General features: G+C 40.6%; 1 protein-coding gene across 2 annotated transcripts in view; it reads right to left on the bottom strand.

The window, feature by feature from the left end:
• LOC137290855 (uncharacterized) overlaps positions 1-20,273 on the bottom strand; it is a 43,786-nt gene extending 23,513 nt beyond the window's left edge. The window contains exon 1 of one of the 2 annotated variants that reach the window (XM_067822009.1): positions 19,917-20,273. The gene's annotated coding sequence lies outside the window, so the exon portion shown is untranslated. Of the gene's footprint in view, positions 1-1,199; positions 1,287-19,916 lie in introns of those variants that run through there. The other variant, XM_067822010.1, reaches the window with a different exon arrangement.
• Positions 20,274-20,577: the final 304 nt, after the last annotated feature.

Here is a 20,577-nt window from a genome sequence, read left to right as displayed (position 1 = left end):
TATAACTTGGCGTACTGGTAAACATCACAGACATCACCACCCCCATCCCCTGTCTTCAACACATACAAAGACAAAGCAACATTAAACCTGTATTACGACATACTGGAATGTATGGTACATTTCAAAATATTGCCATTGCAACGGGCATAATGTTTGATGCCATTGACCTTCAGACTAATGTATGTTTGTCTAATATATTCACCTATCGGTAGTAGGGGCGTTGGGGTAGCCTAGTGGTTAAGACGTTGGTTTGTCACGCCGAAGAGACGGGTTCAATTACACTCATGGTTATACTGTGTGGAAGCCATTCCTGATGCCATTCATGATGCAGGAATATTGCTATAGGAGGCGTAAAGGCAAAGTCAGTGAGTCAGTCTATCGGTAGGCAAGTTTCCTGATACAAGATCATAGGCAAGAGATGGTTCAAATGGTGCATGCTGTTCAAAGTTTTCATGTCTTGATGACACAAGCACTTACGGATCGTTTTCAAACGGAACAATATAACATTATGATGTAAATGAATCATTATACGTGATGTTATTCCCGCGTTTCTGCATTAAATCACAAACGCCCAGAAGACATTTGGAATCAGTTGCCATGGCAAATATCACAATTCACAGAGAGTCCAGGATCAGTATAGTATAATTACATACAGTGTGAAATACTGCCTTCCCCATAGTTCAGTAATTAGAGGTAAAACATCCAGGGGCCATATTAGATTTCATTAGTCATGTTACAAAACCTGAGAAGTTGTCTAGTTATTCTTGGCATATTTCTTGGAATGGAACCAAGTATGTCTCATGGGCTTGGTTCTTCGACTATAAATACATTGAACACCTTTTGGAAGAACCCTGCAAATCGGTGGGAACTACGTATATGTCACGTTGGCATGAAACCGCTATTTAGACTGTAATCAATCACGAATCACTGAAAATAACACAGTCCTTCAAAATCTCAGGTCACGTATGGAAATTCCAGCACGATTGTAAATTGACGGTCCTAATGTCCATTATAACAAAACTTCAAAATCATGGCTTCATAATAGCGTATCAGTTTACAAAGTTATGTTACATACCAAAGTTACGTTTTATGCTACGAAAACTAATCTACAGATCTGTCAACGTGACTGAGTTAAATATCTATAAATAACCATGATCACTCATACCGTCGTGACTGCATCCTTATATATTCATACTTACCCGTCCTGTTTTCGATGCCTCTACATCTGTTTCAAAACTGATGTGCATGTTCCTCGTCCCAGTAAACCATGATGGCTAAGACAGCCCTGAGATATATGGTACTCCGGACTTCTCCTGTCCGTGCCAGAACCCTCCATGCGGTTCTATAACTGAACTCCAAGACACGAGGGAATATCTCGTGTTGAACATAAGCTGAAGGATTCTGTGTGAAAACTTGTCTTCATTTCAGCAAATCGTACCTTTGCGAATTTCCGAGATCTCAACATCTTACAAAAGCCCCAGATCATACCTAAACACTATTACAACTATGAGCAATCTCCTAGTCTGGTAAGGGACTTGGGGAACATAACAGAACCACTATAAATTGGATTCCTCCATCAATATGAGAGCTGTGTGCAAATCATTCAAACGGAGTACAATACTCCAGTCTGTGGCACTGAGGAACCTTGTACTCTTAGCGGAATGGAATGGCCCAGTTTCAGGTTCAGGGCCGGCCACACATTGAATACCCCCCGAGCATGCTTCCATAATGGCATTGTAACAAGGGGAATTTCGACATGATGGTGAAAATGCAATTATGATGTTTACTAGGGGGCTGATAGCAGTTTGTTTCTTCCGCGGGGAAGGAGAAATTATATGGAAATTGAATGATGTTTCAGTTAGTGTGCAAGAGGCCTAAATAGAACATTGTCTTTTCTGAGTACCACGGATATCAATGATAGAAGGTATTATATATAATAAGTCGAATGAGCAACAGGTCAGCGCTTATGATAATGCATGCAACAACAGTGATGCTGTGGAGGGGTTCACACGCTTCCATATAAGAACGCAGTCAGAGATAAAAACACTGGAAATGGAAAGACCAAGAAATTGATGAAGTGTTTTCAGGTGGTTATGCCTTCGACACAAGTATCAATTATTTCCCAACTTGTGACCGAAATGTAGCTTTTTTCCTGGCACGTATTCGTGTTTTCCTACTGAGTGGGGAAAGGGTCGTCCATACCTGTGTCATTCATAGCTTCCAGGAGGAAAGTTTCTTAGCAACGTTCGTCTTCTTACTTTCGTTTTTTTGGACGTGCCTTCATGTCGTCGTCTCCCATGTGAGACGTGTAAGCTGCAATGTCCCTGTGGACATCTGCTGAGGTAAAAACTCCGTCCAGTTTCTCCCACAGCAACAAACACAACCAATTAATGTCAATTTTAAACCACTTAGCTCTTGAGATGTGGCAGACTAAAAACAGAAATTTGACTGCCTAAAGTTACCTACCAAGGGAACAGTGAAAAAGGGGGATTTCATTTGAATGAACAAGGTTAAAAATACGGTGTGATGGTGTTTTAGTGCAACTAATCACCAATATAGAGATCAAACTGCCGGCTATGCCAAACTCCCGTAAATAATTGACAATAAACTCTAAAAAGGAAATTCAATTTTCTTCCTGATAAGGTTTTCTCTCTTAATATGTTTCAAACGATCCTAAATTTAAATGAAATTGCCAAACCGTAAAAAATAAAGGTTTGAATCCATAGTAAGGGCGAAACGTTAAGCACGACGACCATCGGTGCGCATTAGCTGATATGATTAACTCGTCTTCTGCTTTTACAGAAGAGAAGCCGAATTCGGAGGAAGGACCAAGGTTTCTTCGTGTCTTCGGCTCAACGTCTTGGATTTCTGCATTACAACGTAAACAAGTTTTTGTCTCCGTTGTACATTGCATGCATTAATGGGTGATCTTACAGTTGGATGAGGCTGCCCTGGGGATTGTCTGGTTGCCTTGGTATCCGCAGAACGGTACACTTAGCTGTATTAACGGAATAGTTTATAAACAAATCAACAGATCACGTCATCGTCAATACGTTCAACAGTGATTGGACGTTGGCTATTAAATCAAGTGGGTGTGACATAAATGTAAAGGATTTAGCTGAGAAATAAAGCTTGACAAGACGTTATGAGCCGTCGGCTAATAGTCTTGCTTGTGACGGACGCAGAACATAACAACGTATGGTATGGATTTACAACTTCCTAAATACTTCTGTAATATCAAAGAAGTTGTAAATTCATACCATGCGTTGTTATGTTACCATCCAACTTCTAAATGCACATCTGTTTTGAAGAAGTCATTGGCTCTGACTGTTGATGGGACAGCTATTGGAACTACAAATAAACGCATAAGTTTAATTTTAAGCCTCTTTTCATATTCCAACATTGAAATTGACGTAGCGTAATATCCTTCAGGACATATTCACGGGTATAACTGATCAAGCGGTATCTTTCAGTAAAACACAAAGAGAATCACGTTGAATTTGCTTGACGACGAGAAACGTCAATCTTGCGCGATGGTCTGTACGGACTTGGGATTCGGTGTGATTGACAATGCCTTTGTTTTATGTGGGAGTTATGGATTTTTCATATTCTCTATTGAAATGGTTTCTGTTTTATGCTACATCGAGGATCCTGTTACGTGATCTAATCCTTGAAAGAAGTAAGCGACGGTTTCCGCAGAGACATCTTGAAAGGAGTGCCCCGTCCCTGGCGAACCGAGGGCTCGGGGGACGCAATTTCAAAGCCTAACCTAGCTGTTTCATGTCACAGCTTTCCTTTTATCTCACTAGGACTTTCCGGATGTTAATTTCGTTCTGTTGTGTAATATGTTGTCCTCGGTATCAAATCTGACTCGTTGGAATTTTCAAAAGGTTTCTGATTCCTGCTTCAGCCTGAAGGATCAAGTTCTACACACATCGTAACGCGGGTATGTAAGGTCAGTGATAAAATATATATGAGAAAATAGCTGATCAAAGCACTATGAAGTACTACAAGGCTTAATCACTGTCTGTAACGGCCAATACAAGCGATCCATCATATCTGAGGACTTTTTGCGGTGTTTTTGTCAGATCCGATTTCCGTACAATGTTCACCCACATCTCGTTCCGATTTCTTAATATTGGAGTTTACATCAAGGTTTGGTTAAATGCAAACTGAAAGGGGGAAAGGGTGAGGAGGAGGGAATGTGATGCAGTGAAAATGTGTTTTTCCTTGTGTTCTTCAATATTTGCAATTCTGTTTTCTGAAATGGTTAATGTAAACAATAATCAGTTACCAATAGTGAGCAATTTCGATCTCAACACGTTTAATTCATATGATAAGGAGCTTTGAAGAGACAATTATAGTTTCATCTAAAAGTCAAAAGTTTGTACGGTTTTTTTTCCCTTTTGGTTTGTTTTCTTTTTGGCTTTGGAGTAGTTTTTTATGCAGTCAAGACAGAACGCTCGGTGCTCAAGGAATCTAGCAGGCAGCTGCTCGGGGGAGCCGCCGTCCACAGAACCAAACCTGATTCACAATCGATGTGCTGCTGTACAGCAGTGTGAACTAAATTCTAAGTATACATGTCTGTAAACACACATCATCAGCGCATCTTCGCAGACCAAGGGGGTTATTGGCATCAAACTCGCAGGAAGCTTGCCATGATTGCAGGGGGACTACAGACAAAAATGACAAGAAGGCTCATTTTGAAGTTACACGAACATTTGCCTTCCAAGTCCAGTGATATCCAATCACTGAGTATGAAGTAGGTTATTTACCATGAAGCATGGACTGTCTGCTTCTGAGAACATCATCAAAGTATACCGAGATAAAGAAAGATGGTGCGTGCCAGTGTTTTCACCTACCTACCCTTCTCCAGCAGTTGAGCATGAACAGAGGCCAACTACGCCTTATACAATATTGATATAGGCAGAAGACGGGGGGAATGTTTGAATGTCTTAATTCACTCAGGAAATTGTTTAATCTCGTCAATAGATGTTCAGACGGGTCTGCGATAAGGGGAGATGTAACGGGGGAATGGGTATAGACGTTGTCCCCCTCCCTCACAACACACAAATCAATTACAGTCAGGAAAATGAAGGGCATACGAATGAAACACGAGGTCATGAGACTGACCTTCCACCAAACTCAGTTTACTAGATTTAAAGAAATTAAATACTTGATGGAGAGACGTTGATGAAATATTCATGATCCCTCGTCACTTATTGACACACCGCTTATCTTTCTTAGATTGCCTGCCGCAACAATTCTACATTTAGATCGAATCTGGTCAGATTCACCCGCCAAAGCTGAAATGATTAAAATTACCACAATCAACGTGATAGCGAAAACGTAATTTAAGAGCTATTCAAACTTAGATAATACAAGTAAATCTTAAATTGTTGCGGCCAAATAACATCTCATAAAGTTGGTTAGATGCTGAAGCTCATAGGCGATAATGTACATCAAAACTGTGAGTGGCCATGTAACTACGACACTTTAATGATGATCAGGCTTGTCAACACGACACAGCATCCCCTCAAGCCATATATCTGTGATGCCTTCCCGCCTCCCGTCACCGCTCCTCTGGATGCTAAAGCGAGCAAAGCATCCACATAAACCTTTTTCAGAGGCTGGTATTGTGATAAGCTCATTTAAGATACGCAGTATTAAACATATGATCTAAATATAGACTAGGTTCCATCAAAGGGAAAAAAAGCGCCCCCCGCTTTAATGCACATTTGAGGGTTTCCGAAGTTTATGTCTACGTGTCTGTCAGTTGAGGATAAGGGCCATAAATACAGTATCTCCACAGCTAGAGAGCACCTGTGACGCCCCATGCTATCAGAGTGATTGTCGTTCTTACAAGTAGGATTACATGTTTTATAGTACGTTGTCTGCATGAACCAGCCACATCACGATATCGCAGTGCTATTTCGGATTCTAGTGTGTGCAGCTGTTGAAGTTTGCTTCGGTATGTAAAAAACAACTGAAATCGCATTCTGTGCTGCTTTTTAACATCGCTGCTATAATGAATAAACAAGCTTCAATCATGATTCATTTATGTATTTATATATTCAACCTGTGTCGATTTAGATTGTTCATTTATCGGATCAGAAAACAAAATGTCTGCTTCAAGAATTGCGTCTCTCTGTTGATTACGAGGTCTGTGCCGATTATGCATGCCAAGCAATGCGGCTGATGTGGAGACTGTTCTGTTTGATAAAGTGGTGTTCTTTGAATATTGACGACATGTTACAATTGAATACATTGTACTGCTCTTCATCGAAGTGATACCCAGCTGTCATTCACATCCACGGGGGGTGGGAGAAAGACACGAAGCAAGGATGAAAGGATATGCACCTCCCAAGACTGTATATACGCAAACATTAAACGTTTCAAATAACCATCAACCACTCAGCTGTTTCGAAATGACTGCGCAATCTTAGATATTTAAATACCTAAGGGAGTTGTACTGGTCCAAAATTGTGGCATTCATAAAATAGATCCGCAGACATAACAACTGGCTTCAGTAGTACGTCAAAGTGTTGCAATATGTATAGGGGGGTCGTGTACAATATGTATGATCATTACTTTTGTGCATATCTCATGATGGCAATTCTGCTGTAAACTCGGATAGTCGGGTACTCAGAACACGATCGTCTTGTTAGAGATGTACCGTTCAGTCGTGTTTTGTTTTTCTATCAACAGGCTGTTCTCCGCGTATTTCTATCCACACTGGCCGCAAAAAGATACCTAGATCAACTGTTTTACACAATATTCGCTAAAGAAAATTTTCCCGCAGATGGAATAACATAAACAGACCACTGTTCTTGTTTTTTTCAGACAGGTAAAGAAAAGTGCGTCAACAAGTGGCACACGTTGCAGGGAAATTTGCGCAAGAGTAGGAGATATTGATTGTGCCAGTCTGACACTAGTGAAACAATATATGTGATACAGCCAAGTGACCTGTATCAAATAACGCGAACAAAACATCATATTTTTTACACTCATCTCACGCGAACTGTCGTCTGCTGACGTCATGTGACGTTCAACTCGCGGACTAAAACAACAATTGGTAGTATGGTGTCAGGAAGCCGGAAGTCGTCAGCCACAAGAGACTCCGTGTTGTCATGTCTGTGTATATACAACGGCGCCTTCAAAGAACAAGTAAATTAAACGCCGTGCCCACTTCAATTATAGAAAGCATTTTTTTTCAATCTGCATTTTCAGAGAAAGAAGAGTCTGAGAGGCCGAGGGAGTTGAACGTTACCAGAAGCATTAAAAGAGACAATAAAAAACATGGCATCGTGGGGTTTTGTCCAAAGCCAAACTGTCACTTATTACAACGGTTTCATATGCAACTCCCAGTTTTCTTTCATCCTCAACTATATCACGGTTATAAACCGTTTTCATCACGATACTCACCCGCATTGGGTCACCGGTGTCCATTATGTATATGCCACGAAGGTGTGTTCTGTTGAAGTCTAATCTAATAAGTACCCTGAGTGTAATTTGGAGGCCGTGTAGAAGCATCCAGTTATTGCAAGATTAATTTCGATTACCAAATGTTGATTCCGTGCACGCGTCACATGAGTTAGTTTGCCCCAGCGTAATTGGTGGCGAGGAGAGTTCCATTCTCTTCATGGTCTGGTGCCTTCGTCTACTACGTCTTCACATCTAGACAGGTCTGTGTAACGATACAGCCCCGATGAAGATAGGATAAACTGTATAATAGATCGGCGAGGGCGTTACTAACGTTAAAATGTTTCATGGTCTGAAACTGTGTATTTGACATCGATATACAATCATAACAGTGTTATTGACGACTGTAAGTGTTAAAGATGCTGCAATGGTGTCGTCTACTTTCTGCTTAGCTGGAGTTGCATTTACGATGCACAGAAGATCTGTTTCTGTTGACGCGAGGGTCCATTGTATTGGTAAGATGTTCCCCTATAGTTCAGACTGTTTGTAAGAGAATACGAATGTGACTATGGTCTTCTGTAGATTGTAACAGATGAGACTGTCTTCCGGTCGATTGTCTCACAATGCAAGAATATGCCTGTGATGTTCTGCTGTTTGGTAGCTCTGAAATGTGCCTTTGCTCTTTTGTATCCAGTGTTGATTGTAACAGATGTGACTGTCTTCTGGTCGATTGTCTCACAATGCAAGAATATGCTAGTACGGTTTTGCTGCTTGGTAGTGTTTTACACGTTCGTTTGGTCTTCTATATCCAATGATTGATGGTAATGGAGTTACAGATATTTGTATTTCCACCAGACGGAGTCTGTTAGTCATCAAGGTCATACGAGATAATACAATCCAATCATTTTTTACAGAAATGATCAGCATTTCATCCGTAGAAATCCACATCTTCAGACTTGTGTAGTTTTCCTTCGCTTCCAATAACGACCTAGCAAGTCAACAACAACATCTGATGTGTCCCCAGGCGCCCGGCGTTAGGCTTCGTGTCGTCTCGCACGCTGTCTTTCCTCGCCTTCCACTAGCACTCAGAGCACAACTATCTCTCTAACGTCTAACGGTAACTGTGCGTGGTCAGATAAATATTGTACACAATATGTGCACCCAGCGGCCGTCCGCGTGAGCCTACATGGTGATTCCGCCTTGAAGACTACGATTCTGTATCGAATACTCATTTGGAAGTCGTCGCAATGCAATTGTCTGTCCGTCTCCGACACAAATTACACATTTTAGAGTTTCGCGGAATCATTTTATTTAAGTAAGTTGGTTTAAAGCTCAAAGTAACACTTCTATTGCATTCAGATCTTCCCACTAACTATGTAAAGGGAAGTATTTTATCCGCTGGTGTAATCCACTTTCCTTAAAGAGACCTCTGTGTCATCCTTAAGGCTCGTGGGCGCTCAGAGTGGACGAAACCTTGAATCTGTTATTGGATGAATGTACAGATTTGTGTAATATGAAAAATAGAACAAATTTTATCCTGAAAATATGTGTCTGTTTACAGTTTTGGTCCATCAGTGCGAATACTGATGCAATTACCTTTGAAAACGTCCAGTTTGGTCCCACAGTGATCTAATGATATCCTTATATCAACATATCAATCATATTCCATCTTAAGAGCATTACTTCCTCTTGTCGGAGCATCATCAAATAATGCTCGATAAACGACGACTCACAACGTCGGCATATAACTTGACATCAGATAATGACCCCCATTCCTGTAAAATCTAGTGCATTGTATGACAAGACCCACAACTATATAGGATATACAAGGCAACTGTATGAATCGGGAATTGCAACTGCAGCATATACATGTACACAGAAGACTTCCACTGTTGAATACACCAACGTATAAAATTTCATGACACACAGTCGAATGTTCAGTAGAGCCCTGGATGACTGCACTCGCACCTTCTGCATGCACTAGTATATATCTTATATAATTGATGACAAACTCACTTTTCCTCCATGTTCAAGGAAGTAAAATGGATAGAAACACGAAACACTCATCAGGCAGTGGATGAGAATGGGTAGACTCAACTACCGGAACATCGCATGAGTGAGTGAGTGAGTTTTACGCAACACTAAGCAATGGTGCAGCTATATGTCGGCGGTGGAGCATCAGATGACATGATCCCCACCATCAGTATAAACCAGGATATGGCAAAGGATCGAATGACAAGACTGATGTCTCACGTAACCAGGGCATCAAAAGGCAATACTTTCAACTGTCCTATATACTAGATGACAAGACTCAAGCAGTAAGCATAGACTGTGTCCGATGATAAGACGGGGCGTTAGATGATAAGCACATATTTGTAAAGCGCAATACTATCCTCAAATGGTAACAAGAAAGCGGCACACCCTGTGTGATAGTTTAGTAACGGATGCGGTGACCTTTATAGCAGCCAAGCTAAGCAACCCATTAACTCCGGCATCTGAGCAGTTTCGCCGTCATAGATCCTCACAAGGAATGAAAGTGAAAAAAATTAATTGCGACTGAGCCATTTTAGGGACAGAGTTTTTCCTGTTATTGAGACTCTTCAAAATTTCCCTATGTCGATCTCATATTTAGTAAGCCCCGCAGGTTCAGTGATAGTGCTCGACTATTAATGTCAATTATTCAACATTCAATTGGTGTTCGGCTAATTCCGATGACTTCTGTATTCATGCTAAATGCACACGCATGAGTCTTCCTTGCCTCAGGCAATTATTACGGAAGGATTCACTTCAGAAGACCGAAAATACATACATGCGTTTCTATAGACCTCATCATCGCTTCTATCACAAGCTTCTTTACGGCCCATTGATAATCATCGGAGTTTGCTTTCTTATTCAACTGACAAGTTTAATTTGTCAAATTGACCGATTTCTATTGAATTTGAATAAACAATGGCAGTCAATAACTTCTCATGAAATATTCGTGAGTTCCGTGCTTCTTCCGTCTACTCAATATTGTCCAACCCTTACATCGTTCTGTCGGAATGCGTTGTCAAAGATAAAGATGGGCTGAACAGTTCTTCCTTTTAAATTTTCTTTTCCGATAAATTACAATAACATTCAAATCTACCCCTGGGACTCAATCAATGTAGCACTAGATGGCGAGATGGAGGACTTTGTTCCTCGCTGTAGGTGAAGCACTGCCATGCAGATGTTCAAGTCGTTTGTCAACACGGTTCCATGACAACAGGACTGGGCGAAGTCTGCAAATACATGCTCGGACTGCACAGGTTACATCATTCCTTGTAGAGTGTCGATACCTCCACCATCTCGTCAATACGGGATCAACAGGGTGCCTGGACATGAGACAGTTTGGTGTGTCAGGTCTCACACTTGGAGACATTACAGAATGGGTACGGCTTCAAACTTGCCTTCAAACTTGCATGATCTTTGCCTCAGTGCTCTTATGTCTAATATATGATTTCCTGTCAAAATGTTAATTCTTTTCACTTTAATTTTTTTTATTCAAATAGTAGACAACTGCAAAATACAATAAGTTTTTGTTCTTTCTTTGGGACTTGTGTAAGGTTGCTTTGCCATTTTTTAGTTCAACAACAATACTTTCCATGGACAGGTAGAAAACCACACACGGTTGCCCATCATGATTGTGGCTTACAGTCGTTCATCTAACTGCTAAGTTAGAACGCAATTTGGAAGGTTTTTTTTCATCATGAGGGTAAAATTCCACATTGCCGATCAGACCATTGAAAACCTTACGGACATATGATGATTATTCATAGAAAAACTCAGTTTTTGCAGTTCACTTGCTCGTGCTAAATTGAAGGGCATCTGTTGAAGGTATTCTGCTACAAGGAGCTGAATCTCGGAATACTACCTGGATGACATTGAACAATGGGTACAGCCAGCACATGGTCTTTGTCAGTGTCAGCCTTATGTATGGTTCCGTGCTTTAGACGAGCACATGTGTTATTTGGGGGTATAATTAGTCGCATAGATTCCGCTAAACAATAGCATTACCAACATAGTGGGGAGAGGGGGGGTTGGGGCAATTTTATTGACATCATTTGTGAGTAATAGTTTATGTATGAAGCAATGCTTTGTATCGTTAAAGGTACGTTCAAGTGCAGCTGGGTGATCATGAAGCATATCACTACTGTTAAGACATGGGAAGACAAAGATCAACAGAGTTGTATGACAATGCTATTTGGCCCAGGTTAATGTGTCATCTCACGCTGGTCTACAATCAACGGGATATTGAATCAGGTAATTAATTCCGGGCAGATGTTGTGACCGATTATTAGTCCTTTCAACTTATCGGAACTATAGCACGGGACTAATGAGGCGGGAACGCCTTGCGGCTCAGTGGAGTGGGGATATATACAGGAGATTGCTAATGCCCTTCTCTACCAATCAATTGTGATCTCGGTGCGTAGGAAATTGTCATTTGCTAAGCGCTAACTGATGTCATTTCACGAGTCGAATACGCTCATCTTAGCCACATTACGGAATTATTTCAGCGCGGCCGGTTTCCTCTACTTGGACAGACAGATACTTTCTAATGAAGGAAGTTTGATATCAGGTTCACAAATCATTAGTTTGGGTCTATGTAATGCTCTGAATTGCTTTCCATATCGGCGATAATGATTGACAGCTATGTCAATATGAAAACTGTATATTAGTCATCTCGACCTAAACGTACCTGTTGATGTCGCAAAGTGCCGCAGTCTAGATCTGTTATACAACTGTTGCCATAAGTGCGCTTGAACGTATGGCAAACTGGACCAGACAAACCAATAGTTGATAGTGTGAGCAATATATCTCACAATAGGACAGAATCAGGCAGGAGGTGGACTGATCCTAGGTTTAGTCAGGCCAGAGGTAAGTATTGGACATCATGTCACCTCAACTCCACGGGGAGAATTGAACTGAGAGGATGTGTGACACTTTCGATGCTATATCTGGTTTCTGCGTAAACTACCAACTAGTCCCTGAATTAACATAATTTAACATAAAATAACTCACAGAATGCAAAAATATAATCAATAGGAGCCTTGAGGCTTTCTTCAGTTTCAGCTGTAAAAATCTAGACTTGCGCGGGCTTTCTTGGATATATTTGCTAGAGGGTCTGTGTAACAAGCTATGCAAGTCGCTGCACCATGGCATGGCGTATGTGGTTTTTATGTTTCTCTGTGACCCCTTAGTCTTTCATAGGGCTGTCAGTACAATGGAGACATCCTGACTAACACCAACTCAGTCACATTGAATACTTCTGACTGAAGCAATACTCTAAGGTCAGTTTTTGCTGTTGATTCTGGGTCGGAATCTGACTGAAGATCCCTAAAAGGTACATACTTTAACAAGACTTATTGCCAAAACCGTAACTTTGTTTTAGTCGGTTGGATCACATCTGTTGATTCTGGGTCGGAATCTGACTGAAGATCCCTAAAAGGTACATACTTTAACAAGACTTATTGCCAAAACCGTAACTTTGTTTTAGTCGGTTGGATCACATCTGTTGATTCTGGGTCGGAATCTGACTGAAGATCCCTAAAAGGTACATACTTTAACAAGACTTATTGCCAAAACCATAACTTTGTTTTAGTCGGTTGGATCACATCTGTTGATTCTGGGTCGGAATCTGACTGAAGATCCCTAAAAGGTACATACTTTAACAAGACTTATTGCCAAAACCGTAACTTTGTTTTAGTCGGTTGGATCACATCTGTTGATTCTGGGTCGGAATCTGATTGAAGATCGCTAAAAGGTACATACTTTAACAAGACTTATTGCCAAAACCATAACTTTGTTTTAGTCGGTTGGATCACATCTGTTGATTCTGGGTCGGAATCTGACTGAAGATCCCTAAAAGGTACATACTTTAACAAGACTTATTGCCAAAACCATAACTTTGTTTTAGTCGGTTGGATCACATCTGTTGATTCTGGGTCGGAATCTGACTGAAGATCCCTAAAAGGTACATACTTTAACAAGACTTATTGCCAAAACCGTAACTTTGTTTTAGTCGGTTGGATCACATCTGTTGATTCTGGGTCGGAATCTGACTGAAGATTCCTAAAAGGTACATACTTTAACAAGACTTATTGCCAAAACCATAACTTTGTTTTAGTCGGTTGGATCACATCTGTTGATTCTGGGTCGGAATCTGACTGAAGATCCCTAAAAGGTACATACTTTAACAAGACTTATTGCCAAAACCATAACTTTGTTTTAGTCGGTTGGATCACATCTGTTGATTCTGGGTCGGAATCTGACTGAAGATCCCTAAAAGGTACATACTTTAACAAGACTTATTGCCAAAACCGTAACTTTGTTTTAGTCGGTTGGATCACATCTGTTGATTCTGGGTCGGAATCTGACTGAAGATCCCTAAAAGGTACATACTTTAACAAGACTTATTGCCAAAACCGTAACTTTGTTTTAGTCGGTTGGATCACATCTGTTGATTCTGGGTCGGAATCTGACTGATGATCCCTAAAAGGTACATACTTTAACAAGACTTATTGCCAAAACCATAACTTTGTTTTAGTCGGTTGGATCACATCTGTTGATTCTGGGTCGGAATCTGACTGAAGATCCCTAAAAGGTACATACTTTAACAAGACTTATTGCCAAAACCGTAACTTTGTTTTAGTCGGTTGGATCACATCTGTTGATTCTGGGTCGGAATCTGACTGAAGATCCCTAAAAGGTACATACTTTAACAAGACTTATTGCCAAAACCGTAACTTTGTTTTAGTCGGTTGGATCACATCTGTTGATTCTGGGTCGGAATCTGACTGATGATCCCTAAAAGGTACATACTTAACAAGACTTATTGCCAAAACCATAACTTTGTTTTAGTCGGTTGGATCACATCTGTTGATTCTGGGTCGGAATCTGACTGATGATCCCTAAAAGGTACATACTTTAACAAGACTTATTGCCAAAACCGTAACTTTGTTTTAGTCGGTTGGATCACATCTGTTGATTCTGGGTCGGAATCTGACTGAAGATCCCTAAAAGGTACATACTTTAACAAGACTTATTGCCAAAACCATAACTTTGTTTTAGTCGGTTGGATCACATCTGTTGATTCTGGGTCGGAATCTGACTGAAGATCCCTAAAAGGTACATACTTTAACAAGACTTATTGCCAAAACCATAACTTTGTTTTAGTCGGTTGGATCACATCTGTTGATTCTGGGTCGGAATCTGACTGATGATCCCTAAAAGGTACATACTTTAACAAGACTTATTGCCAAAACCATAACTTTGTTTTAGTCGGTTGGATCACATCTGTTGATTCTGGGTCGGAATCTGACTGAAGATCCCTAAAAGGTACATACTTTAACAAGACTTATTGCCAAAACCATAACTTTGTTTTAGTCGGTTGGATCACATCTGTTGATTCTGGGTCGGAATCTGACTGATGATCCCTAAAAGGTAATACTTTAACAAGACTTATTGCCAAAACCATAACTTTGTTTTAGTCGGTTGGATCACATCTGTTGATTCTGGGTCGGAATCTGACTGATGATCCCTAAAAGGTACATACTTTAACAAGACTTATTGCCAAAACCGTAACTTTGTTTTAGTCGGTTGGATCACATCTGTTGATTCTGGGTCGGAATCTGACTGAAGATCCCTAAAAGGTACATACTTTAACAAGACTTATTGCCAAAACCGTAACTTTGTTTTAGTCGGTTGGATCACATCTGTTGATTCTGGGTCGGAATCTGACTGAAGATCCCTAAAAGGTACATACTTTAACAAGACTTATTGCCAAAACCGTAACTTTGTTTTAGTCGGTTGGATCACATCTGTTGATTCTGGGTCGGAATCTGACTGAAGATCCCTAAAAGGTACATACTTTAACAAGACTTATTGCCAAAACCGTAACTTTGTTTTAGTCGGTTGGATCACATCTGTTGATGTCGGAACCAACTCTCGGGATTCGCACCACGGAAACGGGGTGGTGGGGTAGTCTAGTGGGTAAAGAGTTGACCCCAGGTTCGATTCCCCACATGGGCACAATATGTGAAGCTCAAGTCTGGTATCCCGGGTGTGATATTGTTGGAATATTGCTAAAAGCGACGTGAAACCATTATCACTCACTCATGGACCCACCGCGAATTCTAACACTTGAGGTCAGCTATCCGACCACTATGTCTTCCTACAATCCTGCACATATTTTTGTTTTCACCATTATATAGGACAGAAAACTTTTGTGGCAAATGGAAGTAGTCACAGTCAGTATATAACATTAGTACTCCGCCATACAAAATAGATCTGTGCAGAGAGCCCACGTGAAGTTTCAACGCCGGCATTACAGTCTGAGTGTGGAACGCTGGGGTATTTGACTAAGCAAGTACGACAGTATGTGAACTCCTCGTGGCCACACTTATTACACCTACCAACGTTCATCCAAAGGACGATAGCACCTATAATGTTGAAATATCATAGTGTTAAGAGTCCTCGTTGTGCGAGTTCCCCTTGGGTGAAGAATGTGGAACATAATCATAAGCCTGTGTTTCATCTCGCTCCCATCACTTATGAAATGTATATTCCGGGAAAAGTGCACACGTATTATGTAGGTCCTACAAAAGCACATATATCAATCACTTCAAGATATCTTTCCAGTGATGATGGGCATAGTATGAACATACTTAACCGTGATTAAGACCAGTTTATTTTTATTGTCCGTCTGATCCACTTTTTCAAAGAAAAGCTACTCAATCACAATTAATGTTCGTTTACTGTTGCAGGTGACATAATCTTTCGACTTTGGTTGCGGGCATGACATGGTTTATTTTACATAATTGTTCAATGTAAGTGATAGGGGAAAATTCCGCCATCAAAAAGTGGTTAACAAGCTATTCAGTAATATAAGGTCAGACACAGTTTATATATAATATATAGTCTTGTCTAGAGTGCAAGAATTCGAAAAACTGGTCAGTCTGCCTGTATCTTCATGTGCAGGTGTATTGATATCGCGCTGCTACATCAATGTAAAGGTCAAACTTAAAAGCGCTATTTAATAGTTGTATACAACGACATAGCTGTCGATGACAATTATATCTTAAGCGTCTTTTCAGATTGAAACATCATGTACGTGCGTTTGTGAAGTGTCACGCAACATAGGGAATGTGTTGAATGTTACTTCAATATCAAACAGTTTTTTGGAAACGTGCCAAGCACAGGCGAAAGCACAGCCCGTTTATTTGTGTCGATGATTTACAACTGTCTGTAATATTTTAAGAGAACATTTTAAGAGAATATTCACAATCTCTCAAGGCAGGTTAAGAGTGTGTTTCATCGTCAACAATACATTCAAAATGACATGCACAAGGGGCAAAACGTTCGGCCAACATATATGACCAGTGTCGGACATGCTTCAGAACACGTGGGACAAGTGGCTTCTAAGTAAGTTCGAACATTAGTCTGTCACGACTCGTTAGACATTGGCTATTTATATCAGTTTAGCCCCCGACATAAACATTTTTGGATAACAGTAGCACAATGCACGAAATGTTAATAAAGGTTCTGATCAGATCACATGAAGCTTTGATGACTTTGTGAAAAAATGAAATATTCACCTCACAGTTGCAAAAAGTAGCTAATCGAAACGAATATCCTTAGCCATTTCCAGTCCGGATTAAAAAAAGGTACCGCATCAGAGAAAAAAAAAACATTTGTAAGATTCAAACGGATCCCCTTATCGATTACGTTTTCAAAACACTGGCAAATTAGTCAACATCGAAATCAATTTCTTCTCTTTAATAATGCACGCTGTCACTCTTCGCCTCCGGTCTGAATTTAACCAGATATAGGAACATTGTGTAGACATTCAGCCTTCATGCTTAATGGCTTCCCCGTGGTTCAATACACGGCTCTTTGTTGTAACTGCGGACCCGTGAACAACTATCCCCTTTCAGCAGCATGGGATTCCCACGCCAGCTTGTGTTATGTGCTTCCGAACAGGCCACGTGGAGAGAAGATAGTTTGTCCTCCACACTCAACAAAACACTGTCAATGGGACTTACTGAGGTGAAACATAGCAACAAGTTGTTAACAAATGAGTTATGCAACTGTCATGTTTATTACAAGGGGCTGGTTGAACTCGCTTCCACACGTGCACTTAAGTACCAACGTCGTCGTTATTACAATTTCAGGTTGTCAGACATAGAGACGATAAAATTGGATCACTTGGATTTGATAGAGCTCACAAATCTGTCACAGCAAACAATGTACTTTATAACCACAGTTTATCGAACAAGGTATTTATACCCAAAAACAAAGAACAATATGCTTTAGGGAAACCGTTTGTTTTGCGTTGTGACCAATGGAACTAAGCGTTTGTAGTCGGTGACAGAATGCCACGCTGTGCGGGACATGTGATAGTGGTGAGGATAGTACTAACGCTGTTGAAATACGTCCTAAAGGTCTGCATAAATACATACGTGAAGCGAGTATGGTTTTACTCAATATTCCATCAATATCACTTTTACTCAATATTCCATCAATATCACTTTTACTCAATATTCCATCAATATCACTTTTACTCAATATTCCATCAATATCACTTTTACTCAATATTCCATCAATATCACTTTTACTCAATATTCCATCAATATCACTTTTACTCAATATTCTATCAATATCACTTTTACTCAATATTCCATCAATATCACTTTTACTTAATATTCCATCAATATCGCTTTTTCTCAATATTCCATCAATATCGCTTTTACTTAATATTCCATCAATATCGCTTTTACTTAATATTCCATCAATATCACTTTTTCTCAATATTCCATTAATATCGCTTTTACTCAATATTCCATCAATATCGCTTTTACTTAATATTCCATCAATATCAATTTTACTTAATATTCCATCAATATCACTTTTACTTAATATTCCATCAATATCACTTTTAGCAATATTTCTGCAATGGCACGACCAGGTACACCAGAAATGGGCCTCGCATATTGTACCCATGTGGGGAACTGAACCCGGGTTTCAGCTTGACAGGCGCACGCTTTAACCCCACCTATCCATCAATACACTAAAATGGAGATAATTAGAGATAAAATGTAATAATGAGAACACAATTATCTGAATCCTTACGTATTAACGGTATCGTGTTATCAGAACACACTAGTTTCTGACTAAAGGTTCACAGGCAACATGGATTTATATGTTCCGTCGGTAAACTCCTGACAACATGCATCCAGTCACGCAGTGCATTACTAAAACAGCTGATCTAAAGTCAAAGTCTGTAGCGATAAAACATCACGAGTTGTACTACAAGATCGCACCTTTTGTGTATTAAGCTGCAAAAATCAATATAAACCATGAATTGCCTAGTCGAAGGAGCCAAACAGCTGTTGGAATATTGACGTAACCCGTGGGAGCATCTATAAACTACATTTATCAAGAAACTTTGTTCACACTTGGAGCCATGGAGCCATTTAAACACGGTGTAGAGACACGGGTATGTATACACAAAGTAAAGGGTGAAGTCATCTGTTGATGCGAGAACCCATCGTTCTTTCCACAGATGAAAGTTTGCTACAGAAAATGGTCCTGCTCATGGGTGAAGGTTTGTATGCATCTACAGATTTCACCACTTGTCTGGATCAATACTGAACAAATATGCGTTTGATGTTTCAAAACAAAACCATTTCAAGAATACGTATGCCGCCATTTGCTTCATGAAGTGGCGAAAATCGAAAGCTATTTCAGGACCATTCTATTTAGATTGATATCATGATTAAATGGATCATCTAGATTTAGAATATTTAAGGACAAAATATTTCACTGGCCCCGAAGGGTAATAAACTACAAAAACAAGTCCCCATTGAGCAGGGAGATTTCATAAAACCCTTTTTAGATCTAAATTAGTTGCCGGTGTAGCGGACTTCAGATGGAATCAGGAGATTGATTTTCAAGCGAAGTCAGCGAGGTGGACGATTCATTTGCCGCCCAGATTCACTTTATCAACTAACTGAAGACTTTATAAAAAACGCTTCGTCCGTGTGATAAGGAATGGGAATAGAGTTCACAATGTGATCTAGTGGACTGACACAACACACTTGGAGAAAACGTGGTAACAACCACGTCTTGGATGGTGCATACTTATAACTGAGCTGTATTCTTCAAGTTCCTCGTTATCGGATCTTTATGAGATGCATTGACAGCAGTGTGGTGATATTTGACACACGGCGTTTAGCCGAGTTGTTAGCGAGCATGACTTCAACCAACATGGCCAGGGGACGCAACCCCTAATTCAATTATCATAATATCGATTTGGCAAATAACAATGGCATTCCCTACATAAAAGACATGATTCATGACAAAACATGAACCACAGTGGAAGCACTGAAAACACGAGCCCGGCTAGCATGTTTAAATACTGTCGACGGAAGATACGTGACGATGTAAGGCTGGCAAGAAACTATATCCAAACTTACCTTGATTCACTTGGAAATGTTACGGGGCAGCCTGAACCTTGGAAGGTGTGGCAAACACGTGAAGTTGCAGTATTCCTGACACCTGTAAACCGAGGGGTAGATCCACCAGCACTTCCAGAACTGGGCACAAGGTTCACAGCAACGCTCTCTGAGAATCCGATGCACACTGCACGTACGGCACCTCGGTAAACACAACACTGAACCCACCGGTGGATTCGGCACAGCAGTGGTTGTCGAGTGATTGGCAGTTACGGTTCATGCATCACTAGCCACGCCCCCTGCTATAACCGATGCAGCAACCGCGTGGTGGGGTGACAGAGTAACCTACAACAACGGCGTCTACAAGCAGGGTCTGCTACTGCAACTGTAGGCGTCGCGGCCACAACTGTTGCAGTGTAATGTTCTCAAGCGGCCCGCTACCAGTGTTTCTAGACTGTGTGCGACTGACTGTTGCCAGGCGTTGCTGTTGCGGGGGACTCGCGAGCAAGGGAGCTTGCTAGTTAGCTTAAAAGGAGCTCAGGTTATTCATGGGTCATGAAAGATGACAATCTTAATCAATAAATTGAAAAAACCTTCACACAATGAAGTTTTCTTGTCAGCCAGCATAAAGTGGAGAGGACAAAGAAACTCTAACATGGGGAGGGCGTTGTGAATAGGGCGA

This window comes from Haliotis asinina, chromosome 7 (genome assembly GCF_037392515.1).
Source record: "Haliotis asinina isolate JCU_RB_2024 chromosome 7, JCU_Hal_asi_v2, whole genome shotgun sequence".
In the NCBI taxonomy this organism is placed as follows: Eukaryota; Metazoa; Mollusca; class Gastropoda; order Lepetellida; family Haliotidae; genus Haliotis; species Haliotis asinina.
The sequence above is the reverse complement of the archived record's forward strand: the minus strand, read 5'-3'. Positions and strand labels throughout refer to the sequence as shown.